Here is a 19,904-nt window from a genome sequence, read left to right as displayed (position 1 = left end):
ATACAACAAAAATAATATAAAAAAAGTATGAACTAGTTTCATTCCAAGCCTTATCTGGGAAAACAGACTGTCACAGCCCGGTGACTTCATTTAGGTAGAAAACTGATAATGAAAATATTCGATTCAACTTCATTGAACAGGAATGGTAAAATAATTAATAAATTGCAAGCGAAACATTTTATTATTACTATTTCATTTAGTGTATACATTAATAAAGTAGTTACTGAAATTCAATGCAGCACACCTATAACTTTGTTCATTACATTAGAAGTTAGAACGAAAATAATTTGAAATGGACATTTTAATTAGTTTCCTTTTGTTTTATTCCAATTTATACAGACTAGAAACCTCTAGTTTTGCATTTGTTTGAGAATTCTAATGAAATTGTGGTGGCATTTAGAGCGAGCGCGCACGAGCAACTTAGTTGCCCGGCAACTATTTTGTCTCTGTCGCTGTCTCCTCGCAAAGTTTTGAACGATGCGCTCACGAAAGCGACAGCAACGCAACTTTTTCTTTAAAATGTTCTGCATTTATCAACATGGATTTCGAAGAAACGGTTGTGGTCCGTGCTCATGTCCCGCATAGTTCCCATTCCCGTGGGATTTCCGGGATAAAACCTATCCTATGTGTTAGTCCTAGTTACCCTCTATATGTGTGCTAAATTTCATTGTAATCGGTTCAGTAGTTTATGCGTGAAAACTGAAAAACCTTTTTATAATATTAGTATAGATATGTAATCGTAATTGAAAAAAGTTAAGTAAATGTGCAGTTCCAACAAAACGAAATAACATATTTTTCTATGGCGTCGTTACTAGATTACGTTGCTGAATTTTGTTGAACTGTCAATGTTGCTTATTAAAATGGCTCTACTATACACAGAAAAACTACTAATAATAAAAATAACTTCATTAAAAACAATATTATTAATTATTATTAATTTATTAAATAGGTTTGTAGTCGGTGCCAAGCATTAAGCACTTAGTAAAGCCCGTGCACCGACATCAAACTTTTTTAGTACATAAAACATCTAGGTAAATAATATGTAGGTAGTAATTAATAATATCAAATCTTTTTTACTTTTTACTTTTCCGTCTTTGAGGTCGGTTGTTTTTAACGAAGTTATTTTTATTTAATACTTTTTAGTGTATTTTTCAACACGAATCAAACGAGCCCAAACTCGATAAAGTTGAGTCAATATATTACTAAGTTCCTATGGCCACCTTCCGATTCCATCATCAAATCCAATTTACATACGTGTACAAAATTTCAGTTGAAGTTGTGAGTTCGGTTACCTGGAAATGAATCAAAGTTACTTGCTACATTTCAATTAAGTCATCGAGATCAGATAAAAATGCTCACAAAATAAAAACTACTGGGCTTATCCGAATAAATTTTATGGGACCAATCCCACACCATTCTACATCAAACAAAAAAAGAGTCACGTAAATCGGTTCAGAAACCTCGGAGTAATCGGTGTACATACATAAAAAAAATATACCGGCCGAATTGATAACCTCCTCCTTTTTTTTGAAGTCGGTTAAAACTACTGTGTACGAGAATAAATACGTTGACATAAATACGTATTATCGCTACGCCGGTTACGCGGCAACTGGCCGGCGGCCGCCGACGGGCAACATTTTTGTCGCCGTGCGCGCACTTGCATTGAAACCAATAGATAGGGCGACAGTTGCGTCGCGGGCATGTCTCCGAACCCGCGGACAAAAAAGTCTCCCGGGAGTTGCGTCGCTACGTACGCGCACTTTCATACTAGCCCATGGCTGGAGAGACAAAATAGTTGCGGAGACAAAATAGTTGCGGAGACAAAGTTGCTCGTGCGCGCTAGCTCTTAGAAGATATTATTATAAAGAGTGATATTTCCGGAAAATTCACTCATTCAATAGTGACATAGTGTGAGGTATAGATTTTTTTTAATTATTATCATAAAATTAGAAAAGTGTTTACAAATCTCATAATAATATAAAACTCTGTATAATTTGGTAAATATCGTTTATTCTGGAATCTATTTCTTGCTAAAGCAGGTAGAAATATGCGTGAACTTTCTCACATTAAGCTTTTTCTAATAAAATTATAGTTACATCTTTATTTGCATAAAAATTGTCAATTTTAAAGCAAAAATCGATGAACAATTTGAAACATATGTAATACACGTTGTATATTTTTTGTTTTAAGGCAGTTTTACATGGAGTCAGTAGCTGTCGTCAGTACTGGCGCCGAAAACTGTCTCATACTATTTACACGCAGTTAATGGTAGTCGACGATGTTTCTTTTGGTTTACACACTTTTGTAAAGTCAGTGCGGAAAAATGAATTCTCGAAAACAGCAAAAAATTAAACTCAATAATTTGTTGAGAAAATTTACCTTTGTGATGACATATCATTATATCTTTTTTGTTTGATTTACAATATTATGTAGGTACTCATAAATCTGGGTAGAATCAGGGATTTCTTAAGTTGTTCATAGAGCTGAAATATTTAAAATTTGGCCTGAAGGCTGATGTTTGTACATTCTTTTTTTTATTCTTATAAACTCTTTAATTTTCCTGCTTCTGGCCCTTAGTAACCTCATTTATCCCTATAAAATTAGAATAAAATGGAGTTACTTCCTGTTAAATTAATTCTAGTTGTTGACAATAGACGGGCTGCCAAAGTTTCGACATCAACAAATAAACTCATTTCCTTATAAACATTCTCTACAATTTGTTCAAATATTTTAAAAGGCTTCTCGTGAACAGTAAAATAAAAATTGTGAAACATTTATCCGATCCCTCCACAAGTTTCTACAAACTTGGAATGAACAACTAAGTTTCGCAATCCGTCTAGAAATTGCAAGAGCTCTGTTCAGTATAAACAATAAACCGATATCGGGTACAGAATTATTTATAAAAAGCTCAGAACTAGTAGGAGCAACCGAGGGTTGTCAACCTGACTTTATTATTCATCACTAGATATAATATAGTGCATTTCTGAAAAAATATGTCTTAACAATATGATGCATTGACCAATTACATACAGAAAAGGAGACGCCTTCTAATTATCATTATATGATAACTTCCGCTTTGATCATCTAACTTCGACAACTAGAGAAACCAGCCAGAATCGCAGCAATACCATATGCTATTGCAAGTTTCACATGGAAGATGACGGAATGTTAGGCGCTAATGATTCTAATATCTAGCAACCCTAGATTGATCGCGAGGCGGTCGACCTTGCTTGGTGTTTACGTCGGCGCATCGGCCGGCAGCACGTCAGGGTCGCGCGTTGCACCGTGTGGGACACAAACAACCTATATAAGCATACTTACAGCGATGCTAATGTGGCTGTATCAATATTGTGGCTCGAGTATGCAGGACGCCGCCGTCGCCTGTCGGGTCCGGTTAGGCATTGCGTTCCGATCAGGGATGCCACTGAACTCTAAATGTTCATTGTAAACTTAAGGTTTTCCTACCCGATCGGATAGTCGTACACGATAAATTCGATTTACTATTTTTATGTTTAAAGCAAGAACGAAACATTCCATGTAAATATGTAAAACATATTTTGATGTCCTTCCTTTCTTATTATGCATTTATGAACTTATGTGCAATTATAATTTCAGAAATATAAACTCGAGGATGTATGAAATAGCAGTTTTGTTTACAGGAAAATGGGTATGAATAATTTAATAAATTGTTTATTGCATTTAAAGCATACGGCAGGAACGGCAACTATGCGGGTTTTTCTTTAACTGCGCGGGCGAAGCCGCGCGCGGAAACATAGTTCTTAATATTTGGTTAAGTTTCTAATTAGACCACATCATATCAAATGGTGCGCCGGATTTTGACAAAATTAGAATTAATTTATGTGTTTAATGATCGATATTCTACAAATCATAACACTAAAAATAAAAAAATAAATGAATTTGTTGACAAAATAGATTAATTTCACATTCCAATTAATGAAGTTGTTTTCCATTTACAATAGACTTCAAAAATGTTATCGAAGAGTTACCCTATATTGTATTAAAAGTATCAAATTTACCACAGCGTAGTTATTGTACCCTAGACGTCTTCCCCTATTTATTGATTGATTGATCATATTCGTTATCCTTTGCGGGGTTCTAACGTGTAGTTAGCAATACCTGGATGATAAATTGTAGAATATGATAGTGACAATATTTCTTTACAAGAAAATAATTATCACTGAAAGATGACTTACTAACTACTTATTAAATTTACACGTTTTATTTAAATAGTCTGGTGTAATTTCGAAGTTAAGGTATTTCGATAATAGTAAAAAAGTAATCCTTCAGAATAAATCGATTTGCCTCGTCATTGTCCATATTATTGTCCTATTAAATTAGGCACATTTTCTCGTCTATGGTTAAAATCATATCAATAAAAAAATTGTTCAGTAGAGTGTTTTGTGAAAACATTAATTTATATGAAACATTTGCTAATACTGCATACTAATAATATTACAATATTATATCAGTAGGTAGCGTATAGTTTTAAGTCCGAGCTCACAAAATGGTTTATTGCAACGGCCAATGTAAAGTCCCATAAAGGTAACGCAACTTTTATGCGTTTAATTTCCACGAGCAGACCGTACATCGTGTTTAAGCCACAGTATGCTCGCCCGTACACCTTAGCTACGTCATTAGTTTCAGTTACATTTATGATACTAAGCAACGCTATACGTTGCACGTCGTCATCTTCTCGAATCCTATGAGACATCACGCTTCCTGGGGCTTATACTTTATACACTGAGTGTGACGTGAAAGCTTGCTCGTTATTGCGTTTTTATAGAAACTCCCACAGCCAGTCTCTACAAGGGTAAGTACCTAACCGTCACGTGGAAGTCTTTTATGGGACTCAGAAACCGCGTATTCTAAATATCTTGGCCTTTGGATTTCCGTCCTCAACTGTTCACTATATTATCCTTAAGCCGCCTCATGGGCTATTAACTTGTCATTTATCGGTATGACCGTTACTTTTCAAATATGTTTATGGAAGATAAAATTGTACGATTAGATAAAATCCGCAACCGATCGCGATGTATGAAATAAGTAACGACAGATATTATTTATACATAATAGCTAAAATGTTTTAGATATTATGCTTATTGCTATAATTATATTATTGTTTGTTTTAAGATTTAGTATTTAAGTCAAATATCCAAATTATTTTATATAATTGCATATTTATTTGAATAATCTTTTTACACGCTTTTTATTAGCTTCACCTGTATGTTTGTTTGTAACCGACTTCTTTGGGCGCAATTTTGACGCACTTTAAACGGCCAGATTTCGTTCACACTTTGTAGATTTATTGAGGACCAATGACAATACACTAATTTGATAAAATAAATAATAGTTAAGAAAAATAAAAAAAACACGCTTTTTACAGAAAACCGAACTAAAAGCGTGTTTTTTAGTTTTTTTTTAACTATTATTATTTTTATTTAAATTGAGAATTCTTGATTGTAACCAATATTTAATACTAAGTGATCCATTCACTCAGTTGTTTAACCCAAAATAAAACATGTAAATTGGTGAAAGCCGAAACATGTCCAAAGCAAAAACTCAAAAACAATAACTTCAACGCAACCTCAAACGCGGCGTGTTCGTTTTGCGATGGCAAAATCAAATTATTATAACTCTAAAGGGAAAAGTTTCCGCACAAGTTTTGCCGTTGATGTAAAAATAACGGGGCCCATAATTATATCTGAGGGAGGTAAGAGAAATTACCCGCATTACGGAGACCCTTATACTATCTACCTGTGCAAATAAGTAGGTATTATCAGTAAAACTTCACTAACCCACACTGAAGTAAAATTATCATACATAAATAATAATGCATGTCATGTAGACGCTCTACGAATAATTTATCTAAACAAAAATTATGGATAATAGACACCAATCTTTAAAGTGTTTATTATTCAGGAAGAAAACCCGTAAAAATGCAGTTTCATGCCTTCTTTTGTTATATTACCCTATAAGTCTATAACCATCGATGCTATTTATCTGATTGAGAGTAAAGTTGGTCTCACGTGAGTGGTTCTAGAAGTTGATCGAGTGGGCACTCGGCGAAGCGCAAGTTTCGCGCGCTCCGAGTTGCGACCGCCTTTCAGAAAGCAAACAACGCTTTCAATGCACGCCACCACTCTAGAACGAAACGGAAGGTGAGCAGGATCTCTGCGTGCGATAGAGACACCGAAACGATCGCGGAATGCGGCGCGCTTAATTTTTCTAACGGACTGTGGGTCGAAAAGCGTGCGTCGCAGCCGCGAGGGCCATGTAGTACGACCGCAGGGGGCCGGGCGCGGGGGAATCGGCTGTAGTACGACGGCCCGCGCTTCTCGTAAAGGAAGCGACCCTGGCGCGGTCATTGCTCGCCGCGGCCGCATTCCTCGCCCCCACTCCTCATCCCTCCACGGCGCCTGCGCATCAATGAACGGCGCGCGCGCAACCGTCGCGTCATTCGTTCGTCCTATCTCATTCCCGCGACTATCCGTTTAATCCTTCCACCACCACTTGCCACCATGAAATTTATCTATCGTCATCGATAACGTGGCAAATGTCACGTAATTATGTATACTGCTCAAGAATCTAAGTGCTCAAGTATATTTAACGCTCCAATATTATCTCTAACAAATTATTTACATATTTATTATCTTCATATAATCATGAATCTGTTTATATCTTATTGAAAAAGGGTAAAATATAAATTCTATAAAAATGACGAAACAAACGACGAAACAAATGTGTTTCCGTTGAGATCCATAACCGATATTAAAAAACGCGGCAATCCTGTTGAAGCGCGGCGTCAACTTTGTTTAAATTACAAATTATACGCAATAAGTTTTAAAATAATAACAATGTGTCAAGAACCATTTTGCGAAAATTAACATTTCTAGTATCATTAGTAACTGTACTGTCAATCTTGGGTCTTTCAAATCCTTTATTCATTGTGTCTTTGAAAACATTCACTATTTCCGATAATCTCTTATATATAAAAATGAATCGCAAAATGTGTTGGTAAGCGCATAACTGGAGAACGGCTAAACTGATTTCGATAATTCTTTTTTTATTATATTCCTTGAAGTACGAGGATGGTTCTTATGTAGAGAAAACGTAAACATGTACCACGGGCGAAGCCGGGGCGGACCGCTAGTTTAAAATAAAAGGAAGACGGCAATAATGATAAGTATAATACGTTATAATCTACATATTGTTAAAACAATTAAAACTTTTTATTTAATATTTCTTGGTAACAAAAATTACATCCAGTATATCATGTTGAACCTTCATTAATCGTCCATATAATGCTTTATAATTGACTATATTGAACGTTTTCATTATAAAAAGGTACAACTTGTTTTAAAGCACCTACTTATTGTGATGTTCATACTTCATAGCACAAACATCAAGTACCAAACTATAACGTCGCGTCTACTATTTACAACGGTTTTAATTACGCCGTAGGCGGCGCGATGAGAAAGGTCGAAAGCGTCTTAATGGTGTACGGGAGCCTTCGAAACGTCCACCGTAGCTCGTCCAACGGCTTTGCGTTTTGAGGCGCGGTCAACGCACGGCAAAGTGCTGGACTTACAGGTTGGACATGGGGCATTGGAATCCACAGGGGGCAAAAAAGAAACGCGCCGCGAAGCCCGACGCTCATCTCGACTACTAAATAACGCAGTACCTTTTATTATATTATGCACTTCTGCCCAAATTATCCTCCTTTCGGATCGGCCGTAATATCTAAATGTAGACATTACTTTTTTATTCGTTCCTGACACCAGCTATTAACCGTTATGGATGAATATGGAATATTCGTGTTTTTAATCATTCGGCTGCAGCAAAATTTACTCATCTGTAAAAGCTCTGTTCGGAGCTTTTGCTGATGAATGATCCGATTGTGAATATAAAAGTGATTTTAAAAGTCGATCCATCTATTAATTATTTTTTTCGATATGGCTACAAAGTAAACAGCTTTTCACTCAATAAACTTTGGATAAAAATTGACAGCCTTTGTTAGTGCAAACACCTAACAGTTTTTTAAACTGACATTGAATGTCTAAAACACGGTTTTCACTTGGTTTTCAGTTTTTCACTAACAAAAGCGGCCAAATATTAGTTTTTTTCTTTATGTTGCGTCGACAACAAACGCTGGTTTACACGTTATATAACGCCATAAACAAGGAGTGTTCAAAATTGACTTTCATTTTTTTCAATTATTTACAAACAAAAAGAAACAACCATTTTAATTTTTACGGATACCATAAAAATGATAGAGTATTCTATACAACCTGATAATTTCCTGATACAACGTTGTGTTACTACGTGAAATTAAAAAAAAATCAAAGCGTCTTCTAAACGATTCCTTAAAGACATCAAAAAGGATTTTGCACTCTGCATGATTGCATAATATGCAAACATAGCACACATTCCTGACAAATATGTCTCAGAAGCGCAAGAACTTTCTTAAGACCTCAGATGAAAAATACGGGTTGTATATGTGGAAAATAGACGCGCATTGTAAACTCAGTGGTGTAACTTCTGATGTACACTTTGCTATGTGAGCAACAAGGTAACAAAAGGCACCAACAGAGCCAATACGCTACGTGTGAATAAAGCTACTCGTACAGCTAACGTCGCTTTGATCGTGTCGCGAACGACGCGTTTGCGGAGACACGTTAATGCTTTGAGACGAGTGGGACATGTTGACACTGCAAACGCTTTACGTACTTGCTTTACAAGTTTATTTAAAATCACCGGTAGTTTTTGTGCCAACTGCACTTACGAGCGGAAGCAATAGAGATTCAACTATTCTCAAATTGGATTTGACAAACATTTTAGAGCTGATATTTTCTGTACATTTACCAGATTTTTTTGGCTTTACAAGATTTCTACAAATTATGTGTATACAAGATGCAAATCATGCCTTTTCAGACGTATATATTAGTCTTCATAAAACTTATGAATTGTAAAAACGTGATTAAAATATGTAGTATAATTTAATAAATATAAGAATGTAATTAAGTTTCAGTTAATTTTCCATTACATAAACCTGATACTGTAATATCATAGATCGCTATATGAACAGATCGCACGGTGGTTTATATAATTTATTTATAAACCACCATGGAACAATATTCTCTAGTGGAATCTTTTCTTATTATATCAAGGATTTGTTCAAAACAGTCACAATCTGGCAATAGGTAATAATAATATTTTTAATTATGTTACCTATAGTGGTTGTGTCCGTGTAAAATAATAATGCTTCAGTGTCTCGCTTAAACAACAAACCTCTACATAACCGGCAGAAATAGAGTCGATGTTTGATGGAACGAGCAACAAATCGTAGCGGCCCGCAATAATTTGAAACATTGTCAGAGAATTTGATACATGCGGAACTGTTGCGCTCAATCCCCCGGTCGTTAAAACAAGTGATATGAAAGAAAAAGGACCCGGCGCCGATACCCTTTTCCGAGAATCCCTTTCTCGTTCACCGCGTTCTCGGAAGAATCGCACCAACTTTTTACAAACCGAATTCTTATTACAAAGATGCAACTGCGCTTTTAAAAGAACGAGCCCTTTGACGATTCTCAATTTATTGAGCGTGGTACACACATTGTGTCAGTGAACCCTTCGCAAACCTGTCTCTCGATCGACGCTTGCGACGTGCGTTCGTATATTGTAATTGTACTTAAATTGAAAATTTTCGTCATTATATTTATGAATAAATGTGTTTAAAGGACAATGCAATTAAAATTTGTTGATAAATGAATTACTTTTAAATACAAATTTCCCGCGTACCTAGACAAAATATAATGAAGATTTATCTTTTATAATTAATAATCTGGTCTTGCTTTTTTAACTCAAAAGCAATCAACTTCTATTCCAACAAATGACGATTCAATCAAAATACAAAACATAAGCAAAATATATAAAAACGAGTAGGTTCACACCTAAGTTATATCGTATACGTGTCTGACAATCAGAAGAAAGCGCTGTAAAATATTAATTATAAAACTTGCTGTAATTAAAGGTCGTACATGCTTAATTGTTGAACAGTTCCGGGTCTAAGTCATTGACCGAGCTCCGTCGGAAATAGATACTCCCCCCACTGTTCCGGTACTCAGTCCTCATTACACACATTCAGCTAACATCCTTAATCGTAAATAGGCACTTTTATTGCTGATACACGTGGACCGCAAGCGAAACGTTACCGCTTGCACTGTAATATTGTAAAATTAAGGCGCGAAGCTATTTGCAATGAACATATCTTGGGGCAGGGATTTGTGTAAAATTTTCCTTGAATAAGATCTAAATAGGTTTAACCTAGTTTCAAAAAAGTGTAAAATACAATCCCGTTAAATGTTGGTCGATAAATAAAGTCACAAAGGCACAGAGAGTCTGATGGACAAAAATCATAATAAAGTAATTAAGAAGACATGTCAAAACGCTCAAATTAATCCCTATTGACATTCGTTACGGCGCACCGGGATACCGGAAGACAAGGGTTGACTCAATATGACGATGCCGCTAATTGAACTAAACAATATTTGCGATCTGACTCTACTCGCTTTAATCGTATGTGGTATATACGTCCCCCATCGTGTTAACCTTCGCAAGAAGGCAGTTAACATTGTAACAAAAGTTCTTAGTTAGTCAAACATTGAGGATATAAACATAACCAGTCTATTGTGTGCTAACAGTTCATTTTTTGATATAAGTAGAAAATAAGCAGTTTTTGCAGCTCATAGCTCTAGTTGAGATTTCACGCGTGCCTCTTGCCTGCTATACGTTTTTGTATACTATTAAAAGCAAAGGCACGTTTACACCGAGTGACAATAAATCGCGTGCTATTCAACTGCCATCAGACGTTCTTATTTACGTTTATTAAAAAAGCAGACGAGCGCAAATGTCAAATGGCGTAAACAAGGGGCAGAGCAAGACAGACAGCGAGGCTTGAAGGCTACAAACGTCGGCTGCGGCTCATAGTATTTCAAACGCGGTCGTGAAGTTCCGCGAGTAGGTGGGTCGGCTGATCTCTCCGGCATTGCAATGCACATCCGGGCCGGTCGATACGGCCGACGACTTGCGCGCTACCGCGGCGTCCCTCATCGCCCCGCGCTACTATCGCGGCCCCTCACGTCTTAGAACCCCTCCACGACGACTCACATCGATTCATGCTTTTGATAATTATTGAACGTTGGTGGTAAAATTACAACACTGACAATCTTATAGGTGTACCCACCTCTTACGACCTCGCTATCCGTACGACTTCCTTAAACATATAGTTATGTACAAGACTTGCAAATACTATCATTGGAGATAAATGAAAATAAATAACAGTTAATTAAAGAAACAAGGTACATTCCTACATAAAAAAAGTAAAATTTATTTAAATCTGCCTATACTGGTTTACTTACTAATTATAGTTTGAAAGTTTATAAAAATATCGATGTATCAACATCTCTTAGCTATTATTCCAAACTACTTTATTTTTATTCTTCAACTTCAATAAATTGACTGCAGGCTAAAATCAGAATATGGGTAAACACAAACACGCTGAAAATTATAAAACTTTTAATCCTTCGTCCGCAAACTGTGCCATCGTGGCCGATTGTTAAGTCTCCGTATTATTACGTCATTCCAATGCATAAACTACGTGTTGTATTGAAATGCTGAAATACCGGATACATGAAGCAATGTTTTTTTTTTTTAATTTACTATAAAACAAATAATAGAGAAAGTCTTAAACGTTAGAATGTGAAATAGTGCTGCAAGAATCTAATTTCACACATTGAGCATTTGAGAAACGACAATAATAGCTATTATAGCGGAGGTTTAATATTACGACTGGAGCATAATACATTTCTGTAGCGCAGCTTCGTTTTGTAGAATCGTATTTAAATCGTTTCAAGTCACTGGCTGTGAATGTCGAGAATTTCTACTATGCGGGAGGAGGGTTAACGATACGTATCATCTGACGATAAGCATAATGTCGACTGTAAGCATCCACAACCAGTGTTTGCGGCTCCATCGGCCACCCCTGAAGCCGAAATAGGTGAAATTGATACAGGACGTCAAATAAGAATAATGCATGTTTGCGGATGTCCGAATCCCCACAGTAACTACCTTCAAAATTCCAACTTACGAAAACGGCTGTGGTGTTTGTAATCATGCTCTCCCAGTATTCACATTTCAACGATACCAATTATAAAGAATAAAATCTTAATAAAATAAAGAAGAATACAATTATTTGTATTGATCATTAGTATGTTAATTGTCATAAACAACAAATAAGGATGAATACTAATAATGCAAAATTCTGTTATACTTCAATATTTACGGATATGCTTAGAAAGAAGCCACCGCAATCCGCATCGACTGTAACAATACAACTTTAATACAAAGCCAGCGTACGAAATATGCAATGCGAAATCTTTAAAACTGTAACAACCGCGCATATCAATTTCAACAAATATTGGTATGCCGATCAATGGTGCCGATTCATTGACCGAATATTTACTGGGAGCTTAAATGCGCCTCATTGTTATTTAATACACTCATGTGCATTTATACAAAGGGTCATTACTAATGTGCACATGGTTTATATATACCTACTGCTTAATATTATATTGAGGATTAAATACATTATCTATATTCCTTATTAAATATTCAACAGAATTCTGCAATGTCAGCCTGAATAATTAATTATTTTCGTACGGATATCACAGTCTCTCATAGCAGAAGCTACCTCGTCTTGCTATTCGCAATATCCTATATTTAATTAGTGGAAATTGCAGACATTTTCTCTAAGCTAACTTACTTTAATATTTTGCAATAGATCTTAATAACGGTTCAAAGAAGAGAATTCTTTTAAGACTCAAGTTCTCTAACGTAATATTGACGTGTAATTTCTACAAGAATTTGAAGCAATAAAAATCTGTAGGATTGAGGACTTAAGCCAATATAAATGTTATATGTACATATTTTTTATTAGTCTTATCTACTTATTATGAAGTGAAGTTTTATTTGAATGTACGGGTACCTACCTACCCCATTTGACGAATACTGCGCGGACGGAGTTTCAAATAAAAATCTATTTTAATCAGAGCGCCATCAAAAGCATTTATTTTTGGGAATACCAAATGATTTGTTTATTATTTTTCCCTTTTCAGATGCGCTTTGTTTATAATTCGTTATACCGGTCACTCACATTTGCACGAATGCAAGTTATCAGTGTATTTGCAAACTATTTTTCCATACAATGCACAAGCATTAGTCTATAGAGAGTGAACCGGGTGAGACTACCTAGATATTCAAAATATTATTATAGGAAGTTCAACTTACTATTATTACTATAGGCTATACTATCCGAACCGATAAAAATAAGTGATAATACAGTCCAGAATCTACATACTTAATAATATTATAAAGGCGAAAGTTTGTAAGGATGTATGGATGTATGGATGTATGGATGTATGGATGTTTGTTACTCTTTCACGTAAAAACTACTGAACCGATTACAATGAAATTTAGCACATATATAGAGGGTAACTTGGATTAACACATAGGATAGGTTTTATCCCGGAAATCCCACGGGAACGGGAACTATGCGGGTTTTCCTTGGAAAACGCGGGCGAAGCCGCGGGCGGAAATCTAGTACTTAATAAAAATGAATCGCAAAATGTGTTGGTAAGCAAAACACGAAAACGGCTGAATGGATTTCGTAATTTTTTTTTTATAATAGTCCTTGAAGTACGAGGATGGTTCTTACGGAGAGTAAACGTAAACATGTACCAAGGGCGAAGCCGGGGCGGGCCGCTAGTACCTACGTAATAATTATCGACTAAAAATGAATTAAATGTCATTGTCACGAAAAACTGTCTGTCATTGCCCCTGCGCTTTTTGTGTTTTCTGTTTCCTCATTCCATTTACTTTAATTAATAATACAAACCTAATAATGAAAAATAAAAACTTAAAAGCTCATTGTTACGGGTAAACTATGTTGAGAATCAATTACAGAATTAAAAACAACTAACCAGAGAGCGGATTGGTGACATATCCCAGACAAGTTCAAATCTAAATATCATTTTGTGGGCCTTCTCGAAACAGTTTTGTCTTGATAAAATTGCTGAGAGACTAAAACTGAAAATTTTAAGATATTTTTTACTTTAATACACGCTACCACTTCTCAACTAATCTCATACGTATGAGAGTCTGCTTGTCTGCCATTGTTCAAGTTATCAGTGTCGCCCATGTGCAAGCACAATCCCAAGGATATCCCATGTGTATTATCGGGCTTTAAAATAATTTAATAATCCCCTTATTTTCGAAAACAGCTCATTTTAGTACAAAACATCTGAGCAGAAATATCGATTATTTAATCAAGAAGCATGCACATGAATATGATAAAAGTGGCTTATAAATGCGAACTTTTCAAAGAAACTTATCAAAGAACCGCCTGCAAAGATGCTAATGAAATTTTAAATTATGTAAATGACTGTCAGTTCATGTAGCGATTAAAACTAGATCAAACAAATTTTTACTTTAATCATTGTCCAAGTTTCGTGCAATTTAGAATGGCAAAAGTTAAAATGGGTAACTAAAATTATATATAATCATACACACCTATACTAAAATAATAAAAAGAAAGATTTCAAAAACTACTAGACCGGTTACATAGTATTACAGGTCATGTCTTATTTTTTGTTTAGCCAGTTCAACCCGGACAAAGGCAACATTACTTAAGAATATAATTCCTGATAGGTGAGTAACTGATCGTCTTTAATTACAATTTTAGAGGTGGTTGATGATACGGTTCGTTTGTTTTGTCTCGCATAAAAAAATATTTTACCAAAAAAATACACAATTGAAACGTTAACCTGAAAGCAATAAAACAAATTTTCCTTTTTTATGATATGTAACAGCCCTCGCACTGTAACTCTGAACGTTTAAAATCTTTGTAAGTATTTATTCACAAAATGCGAAAGTTTATGGAAACCTAACCTAGGCTAAACCACAGGTACAGACAAAGAATTTCAATAATCTATTTTTCCGGCAAAAATATGAAAATTTTGCGTTCATATACGATACCTTAACGTAACCGAGATACTAGCATCCAAATTAAAGTGAAAACTAAAATGCATTTATTTAATAATATAAATTTTTACCCGGGTAACTATTATAAAATAAAAAAAAATTACTCTCAGCATATTTTTGAACTTCAGATGGTATGTTCGAGTCGATAACGGTACATTTAGGTAGGATTACTTAAAAATCTATTGTTTTCGAAATTGTGCATTGTCTAAATTGTATTCCACAATGCATTTACCGGCAAACGAGTCATTAATAAATTGTTAGAAAATGTATTTATAGTCAAGTTGCAATAAATTATTTAAATTGGTATGAATTATTAAACGAATTGCATGTTCGCTCTGTATGGCATCTGTGATATTAGATATGAAAGTAATAAGTTTCCTGTAATAAGGATGGTCTCCTGAGTTTCAATCTGATTACCAATCATAAAGAACGTCAAAGAAATATGTATCCGATATATTTTTAATAAAAAATCGATCAACTTTAATTTATTTTTCCACTCTTAACGTTCTGTAGGATTCCTCTAGTGTACCGATCTAATCATCATTTTAAAGCAAGGAAAATTCCACTATTTGCTGCATAAAAGGAAGAAGTAATCTCTGAACCTTTCTGATATTCTTATGTATCTACAATGATCGTCTGCTATTCGAATTTATTTATTAATAAAGCGACACAATATTTGTTATGACTTACGGGGTCATTACTGAGTGTACTGCAGATTTCAGCATATTGACTTGAAGTTACTGTTATTTAGAGAATCTAGCTACCTAATCTCCAATTGATCTCGAGTAAATTGTTCACGATTGGCATCAGGCCTAAATAATTATAATAGTTAAAAAAAACTAAAAAACACTTTTAGTTCGGTTTTCTATAAAACGCGTGTTTTTTTATTTTTTTTAACTATTATTTATTTTATCAAATTAGTGTATTGTCATCGGTCCTAAATAAATCTTCAAAGTTTGAACAAAATCTGGCCGTTTAAAGTGGGTCAAAATCGCGCCCAAAGAAGTCGGTTACAATTTACAAACATACAGGTGAAGCTAATATAAAGCGTAAAAATACATTGGATCATCAAAGTAAATACATAAATGTAATACGTACATAAGCGAGTATAAACACGGTATGATTTATTCAATGTGAATAATTGTATAAATTAAACTTGAAATGTAATTAAGCTCGCTTCCACCCAATTTCCACCACACTTGTCTCTGTTGATTCAAATGGAAACTCTATAAGCCCAACTATTTGTAGTTATGTAATATTTTACATATTCATTACATGTCAACGCTGCAACGAAAAGCCATTTAGAGGGTTACGTATTATACGCGTTCACAATACGTCTGGCCGCAGGGGTGTGATCGGATTGTCACCGTTGCGTTCAATGTCCGGTCATGCCGCTACAGTCCTTTTCGATGGCCATTCTAATTGGCGTTATGACACATTCATTAATGCAAAAAATGTATACCTGCGACGGTTGACGGGGAAAGCTTCGTACACATTTTGATTTGCGTTATACGGTACAGCTTTTATATCCTGCAAACTTTGTTATGATGGAAAAGTGAAATAAGTAGGTAAGCTTATTTCAAAAGAGCAATAATTGTAAAGAAACGAAAGTATTATTTATTTATTTTTGGATTTCTTTCGTTAAATAGAAGACGTTATACATAATCTAATTTTAGCCTTGAATTTTTTTACAGTTCTCTTTGGCCGTATTTATTTTTTTCTAAAGACGTATTTCCAACCCTGTTCTATTATAAGTTCAATTGTTGAGCTAATTTAAGAATAAGCTTCGTGATAACATTTTCTTATTGTCGTCCCTTTTCCATACCCACGTCTTTTATTTAATGTTCTTTACTTGCCTCTTTATTTTTGGTATCGTCCTTATAATTTAAATTTCAATTATAAACTGGATTACTGAATATTCTATTTATTTCGATCCTGTTTGTTAATTCATGGTTAGATAAAACCCTAATGGCACTTTTGCGCACATGTCGTAAACATTTAAGTTTACAACCAAGTTCATTAAAATTGAATGATTCTGAATTGCATTTGAAGCGTCTTTATATTATGTGGTTTTAAAGGACCTTATTATTCTCTGCTTTATGCAAACGGGCGCGAATGCATCCTCACGCCCGGATTGCGCGGATCAGTAAGAATGTATAATTTACTGCTTTTAGTTTTTAGTTTTATTTACCCCCATTTTTACTTAAAATACTAGTCAGGCGTTTTTAGTTTTCCTCGTGCTTTTTCGATATTAAGCATTTATAGTGCATTCGAGGAATTCCGGATGTCGGATAATTCGGAAAATTATGAATATACCACTTCAGAGCATCGTTTTACTAACAATGAGTATCGCGAAGGCATCGCATGAAAATAAACGGGTTTGATAACAATATTATTCATATTTGTTTAATCAATCAATAGTTACGTATTAATATAACGTTATTGCATTTACCCCATCATCCGGAATTACCCTGATACACCTTCATTTTCGTTGAGAATGTTTTAGTGTAATTTTAATAGAACACATCAGATCAAGCAGCGGTGAGGATAAAGCAGCTAATAATTGTGGCAGCTGCTTACATTTAATATCTCTCTCAGCTCTCTACATTATCACATTCACTCAAGTCATAATTAAAGTAATTATTATTCCGGACCAGACCACGAAAAACTATTATATGGATGGTTACTTTGAAGGACTGCTAATTATATCGAGCTTACTATATGAATTTCTTAGTAAAATATATATCGTACTTCCCCGGTAAAATGTATTCTAATCTTTATAAGTCCTTTTTCATCCGTCTATTTCAAAATCACGATACCCACAAAAGTAAATTATGCATAAAATTGATACTTCTTTCAAGACTGAATGGATTTAGATCTCCAAGATGAACGTAAGTAACTGATAGTTAGGCAATACATTTAACTCTAAAAAATGAACGCAGACCAAGTCACACGCAACAGCTAGTAATCCATAATAACTATCATTATCGTATTGGACGGAAATTGGACGTGAACGAAATGATCAGGAGTGGGATCGACGGTTTTATTCGCCTTCCGACGGGGTGTAATAGCACCACCCCCGTCTTCAAGACGTTAGGTCTATTACGATGTTTTGCTTTAAATCGACTATGACTAAGTAGAACTCTAATTCGTTCTAAACCATTTCGTTTCAAGACATTTTTTTCTAAAGCTTAAGAGCCGTAATAATGCAAAAACAGTTACACTGCCATGACTTGAAAATCTCCATCGAAAAATTATGTTCTACGTACATAATAGTGAGTATAAAACAGAAAAAATAAAGCATACCCTAGGCTTTAGGAGTTCTGAAATAGCCACTTAGTAAAGAAAGGGGCTAAGATACATTGTAAGGTGATCTCTAAGATGGTGGAACACATTAGGATAAATAATGCTATTATAAATTATGGCATTTTATGAGTTTTATTTTAGAGGATGTTTATGTCCAATAGTGGACTTATTCAACGGAATGGGTAGTTAAACTCTCAATTCCATCATACAATTTCTTGAGTACATTTTGTTTAGTCAGATAAAGAATGTTGCAAAGCCTATATATTCATTTACCCATTGAGCCCCAAACGGCCAGATCCGACCGTGACACAATAGATTTTCTATTGTGTCTGTGATTCCGGGGCCTGGTGGATTAATTAATACTTATATAACATGTCTTTTAATGGACTTTGAGAATATAGTAAATGAATGCAAAATACTGCAAGGAGTCTATAATTGAAAACAATCATAATGATAATTTACAAATATAAGCATGCATGCAATGCAAATAAAAATTGGATTTATATGTCTAAAGTGGTAGCAATGTGCAAGTTGTTAAAAAAAATAAACTTAGAAATAAATAAGAAAAAGCATTTAAAAGTATGGATGTAGTTACTTACCAATTTCTGACCAATGTATGTTTCGTGCAATGCATAGTGATTTTAATATAAATATACTATAATCATATAACTTATCATAATCTATTTTATAAAGGTAAAAACTAAAAAATAACTAAGTACTATTATATTAAATGCATTAATTAATTTAAAGTAAATGCTTGAAGGGATATCAATGTTTTTAAAGTACTTGAAGATAAATGAAAATAATAGTTCAGAAAAATTGCTAGAAAAAATATTGAATTGTCAAAAATGTGAATTAAATTTTAATTTTATTACTTAATACTTACCTAAAATCTTTTACCCCTAATTAAAGACTATCAACGAAGACTAACAATAATTTATGATTTTAAGTTATTAATAAATATCTTCAGACCATATCGATGAGGAAAAGAGGAGGGATTTATTAAGATTATGAATTTGAGTGGGTGGTAAGTTTCTTATAATATCGTTTTAGTGTAGTATAATAGTATGTATTTAACTACTTACCCTTCAGGCTGCAAGATGTGTAGTCACTATATTATCACTTTGATTTACAATACATTTTACAGTTATAATTATTTAATTCTTCTGATAAATAATATAAATTTCCAATTTACAACTTTCAAATATCAAAATTCAAATTTGTAACACATTTGACAGTTGGCACTTGGTAGATTTCATAAGAGTTGCCATTAGCTAAAAACGTTTATTTTATTAATTTTATGTGTTAATTAAGCAAAGAATACTACTGTAAAAATGTAATTATTTGGCATATAAAGTTCATATAAAAATATTTTTTTACAAAAGCTCTGATAAAATAACTGAACAAACAAAAGCTGCATATTATTTAAAAAATATGTTAATATATATGTATTTCCATACATAAAAATCATAATAATTTAT

General features: G+C 34.2%; 1 long non-coding RNA gene across 1 annotated transcript in view; it reads right to left on the bottom strand.

The window, feature by feature from the left end:
- The window catches only part of LOC149491379 (uncharacterized), a 68,423-nt gene extending 49,377 nt beyond the window's left edge, over window positions 1–19,046 (bottom strand). Inside the window, exon 1 of the long non-coding RNA XR_016316002.1 lies at window positions 19,023–19,046. This is a non-coding gene — a long non-coding RNA (uncharacterized LOC149491379). The remainder of the gene's footprint in view (window positions 1–19,022) is intronic.
- Window positions 19,047–19,904: the final 858 nt, after the last annotated feature.

This window comes from Colias philodice, chromosome 1, assembly GCF_061535455.1.
Source record: "Colias philodice isolate Cphi_HAF_F1 chromosome 1, ilColPhil1 Martin Lab GWU primary, whole genome shotgun sequence".
Lineage (NCBI taxonomy): Eukaryota > Metazoa > Arthropoda > Insecta > Lepidoptera > Pieridae > Colias > Colias philodice.
Note: the sequence above shows the minus strand (reverse complement) of the source record. Positions and strands in the feature narration are given on the sequence as shown.